The sequence below is a fragment of the Nannospalax galili genome, unplaced genomic scaffold, assembly GCF_000622305.1.
Source record: "Nannospalax galili isolate Female #2095 unplaced genomic scaffold, S.galili_v1.0 scaffold243, whole genome shotgun sequence".
Classification (NCBI taxonomy): Eukaryota; Metazoa; Chordata; class Mammalia; order Rodentia; family Spalacidae; genus Nannospalax; species Nannospalax galili.
Genome location: NW_008353490.1, coordinates 5,280,705 through 5,285,098, shown reverse-complemented (window position 1 = coordinate 5,285,098; position 4,394 = coordinate 5,280,705).

Genomic DNA, 4,394 nt, shown 5'->3' with positions numbered 1-4,394 from the left:
AAAAAAAAAAAAAAGAATGTCTACTGCTCTTGTGGAGGATCTGGCTTCATTTCCCAGCACCCACATTAGGCAGCACATAACCACCTGTAAGCAACTACAGTTCCAGGGGATTTGATGCCCTCTGGCCTCCATTGGCACCTGCACATACATGACGCACATAAACTCATGCAAGGCACACATATTCACACAAATAAGAATAATAAATGAATCTTTTTAAAAAATCATTATCAATCCTTCACAAAAACTTGCCAAAACAAAATTTTAAAAAAAGGGAGAAGATATTTCTTAGCTCATTGTATGACATTAGTATTGCCCTGATTCCAGAATCAGATAGACACAGCATAATAAATCTATAGACCAGTATCTCCTATGAGTATAGATGAAAAAAATCCTCAACAAAACACTAGAAGCTGGATCCAGGAACATATAAAATGGATTAAACACTATGATCAAGTGGGATTTATCCCACATACATAATATTGGTTATTTATTGTAAAAAAAATGATAAAAATACAGCGCATTATTAGATAAAGCAAACCACATGATGGTCTTTTAAAACTTACTACATTTATGTGGGGGGCGGCACGTGTACCAAATACATGTGTAGAGGTCAGAGGACAACTTGCAAAGTAGGTTCTCTATTACTACCATGTGAGTCTAAGGGACTGAACTCAGGCTGTCAAGCTTGGTGGTAAGCGCCTTTACTGGCTGAGCCATCTCACTGCCACCACCTCCCTCATGATGGTCTTAATAGATGCAGAAGTAGTACTGGACAAAATCTAATACCCTCTCATAAGTGCAACAACGAAAACTAACCTTAAGTAGGAAAAAGGGGGCCTCTATCAAAAACTCACAGCTAGTATCTTACTTAATGGTGAAAGACTGAATGATTTATTCCTGTAAAAAAGAAAAAGATAGCCGAGCGTGGTGGCGCACGCCTTTAATCCCAGCACTTGGGAGGCAGAGGCAGACAGATCTCTGAGTTCAAGGCCAGCCTGGCCTACATAGTGAGTTCCAGGACAGCTGGGGCTACAGGGAGACCCTGTCTCAAAAAAAAAAAAAAAAAAAAAAAAGAAAAGAAAAAGATGAGACAAGACTGTCCACTTACTACTGCTACAATATTGTGCTGTAGGGTCCAGTAGGGCAATTAGAAGAGAAAACAGAAATAAAAGACATCTGGAATGGAAAGGAAGAAACAAAACTATTTCCATTTTCAGATGACATGATTTCACACTTGGAAAAATTCCAAGGAAGCCAAAAAAGTCTTTCAGAGCTACTGAATTATTTAGCAAGAATTTTAAGATATAAGATTAATATATGTGAATCAGTTGTATATACTAGAAATAATCTACATTAGAAATAATTACATTTACAATAATATAAAAAATGATAAGATGCTCAGAGCAATGTAAACCTTGTACACTGAAAACTCCAGAACATGCCAGGTATGGTGACAGACCCCTTTAGTACCAGCAAGTTGGAGGCAGAGGGAGGCAGAAGGAGGTGAGTTCAAGGCCAGCCTGGTCTACACAGAGAATTCCAGGCCAGCTGGGGCTACAAGGAAACCTTGTCTCAAAAAGACCAAACAAACAAACACAGCAACAACAACAACAGAAAAACCTACCTCTAGAACACTAGTAAAAGAAATTAAAGAAAATCTAAACAAATGGGGGCATCCCAAGCTTAAGGACCAGATGACTTAAAATTATTAAAATGGCAACATCCTTCTGCCCACCTGATGCAACTCTAAGAATCACAGTTATATTTTAAAAACAAGGTGATCCAAAAACATCCAAGTGAAGTGAAGAAAGATCTGCCACATAGTCATTTCCTCCCAACTGAACACTCCCTCCGGGAGGGAAGAGAAACACTCAATATGCAAGAAGCCAAGGAAGTACAAGGCCTAAGAAACTCAGAAAGTCACAGTATTTCAAGGCTTCTCCCTAAGGCTGTGAAAGGTGAATACTTGCTGGAGAGATTAAACCATGGCCAAGTGAGGCTGCCACAGAGACTGTTCAGTTTCCTGGATCATCAGGAGACACAGTGCCTGGCTTTCTGGGAGTCTGGTGGCTTCTCTGCAGTCTATGACAGATACGGGCTCATTTTCTGGGTAAGCAGCTGCAGGCTAGAGGTCAGAGTTGTGTTTTTCTATGGTCTGTATCACAGATATAGCAATAATAATACCGTGAGCTGTCTACACACACACTATGGACACATCTCACGAACAAGATGCTGAAAACCAGACAAGCTACATACATGTTGTCCACACCACAATATGAAACAGGCAAGATTAGTACATGGTATTGGGGTTTCCCTATGTGGTCTTTGGGCTGTGACTGGCAGGGACAGGAGCTGGTGAGGGTCTGAGTACTGGAGCTCAGCAGTGTGAGCATTCTCCTGTATTTACAGTAGACTATGACAAAACACTTGAGATAGTGGGCGGGATATCCATGGCGTTACAGTGTGAGGGCTTCAAGATTGCAAAAGAAGTCTTTGAGTAGCCTGTTATCAGCTATTTTCTTAGAGACCATCTGGTGTTTCATGTCACCTGACCCATAAGAGCTGTCATCACTCTATAATTCAAAAAAGAGTGATGGTTGCCGTTGAGGTGGTTTTGGTAGCACTGTTTGGGTACAGTGCAGGCAAATGAAGCTTTGTAGGCAGAATATTGACAGCTAAGCCCAAGCAGAAGGAGGTTGGAGGTTCAGTGTTGGGGCCTAGGGGTAAAGTTGCCTTTACACAGAATGCTCTTAGGAAAAAAAAATGGTTCCCCCAAAGGAACCAGGGTAGACTTAAGCAGACACGACCAAACAGGCACTGCAATAGACACAGCGACACCTCTACCGCAGTCCTTGTTTTCTTGTGCATGATCTGAGAATCAGCAGCAAGAGCCGGTCCAAAAGCTGGTCAGCCATGCAGAGCGCCTGGTCTGTGCCTAATACCATTCCAGACTGTTTTAACTAAGACCCATGGGCAGTTTGGGCATGCTGGAGAACTGTTTTATAGTCCTGATGCTTTCACAGGCAGCCCCCCTCCCCCTAGGGGTGTGTGTGCCCGTTTCTCCTACTGAAGGGTAATGGTCCTCCAGGACTCAAGCACAGCCCCGGACTTCACCTATCACCTCATCTGGCAGCAACTCAGCTTTGAGCTCTTATGGCCTGTGGTATTTGTTCTTGCTTCGCTATGCTTCCAAGGGAGTCTGTTTCTAGTCACCCCAGATAGAGAAGACAACAGCAGATGGAGGAAAGGACTCCATCCAAGTCCAGCTTGGTGAGCCAATGCGATAAGAGCCTTGTTGACTCTGGCAGCTGCATCATCAGTCCACTCCAGCATGAAAGCTGCATCCCAGGGGTTGCCTGAGCAAGTTGCAAGGCAGCTCCACCGCTGAAGACACTCTTCATCTCCCAGCAATTGTTAACAGCTTATGGGGCCCGGGGGCAGGGCCTCCAGAGTCTTGCAACTTTCATTGAGTTTTGTACATTTCACCATCCCAAGAATCTTGTTACTTCCTTGTGAGTTTCTAGAGTCCTGCCCACTCCCACTCCCTCCACAAGGGGATGTTTTAATCTGGAGGACACTGCAGCACATCTCACCATCCCATGCACTTCCCAAGGCTTTTCTCTGCATCTCTCACCTTTGCTGAGGATGCATTGTCTGTCCTCCATCCTGCATGCTGGGCAGATGGCACTCACATGAAGATGCACCCCACCTCTTTTGTTCCCACTCAGAAGGGGCTGGAGGGGCTCTGCACCCTCTCTAGACCCACCACTCCGAAAGAGTAGAGACTGTGAGCAAGGTTTTCATGTTTCAGAGACGAGCCCCTAGAAAAATGTTCTGGGTCTTTTCAGTGTATTTATTATTACTGTTATTTAAATTTGCTAAAGCACCAGAAGTCTATAATGATATGATAATACATGAATGCTAACATTTGTAGAGCATCCTCCCCCATCCAACATGTTTCCTATTTGTCCTCAAAACTACCCAGTTATGCCAGTTAGGAAATAGCAATGGTGAGATACACAAAGCCCTATCTCATACCAGCTAACCATGTATATCCCATGATGCCAGCTTCCTAAAACAAATGTATTTTTACAGAAACCATTCATATATCTGCTGAAATTCATACATTTATTTTATTTTAAAATCATCATTTCTAAAGCGTGATACAGAAAATTGTAGCTGCTGGTAGGTGAGTATTGAGATGTCTGAATTGAGATGCCTTGGTCATTGGAGACAGGAGGGACACACAGCTGCAGACCCAGGGCTTCCTTTGGATGTTCTGTCCCTCCTAAACCTATCACAGAGCTCTGCCTGGAAGACACAGTTGCCAAGACTGGGATGTGCCCCCACTGAGCTTAGGGGGCATGAAAAGCTCAAGTTGGTGAACGTTTAAC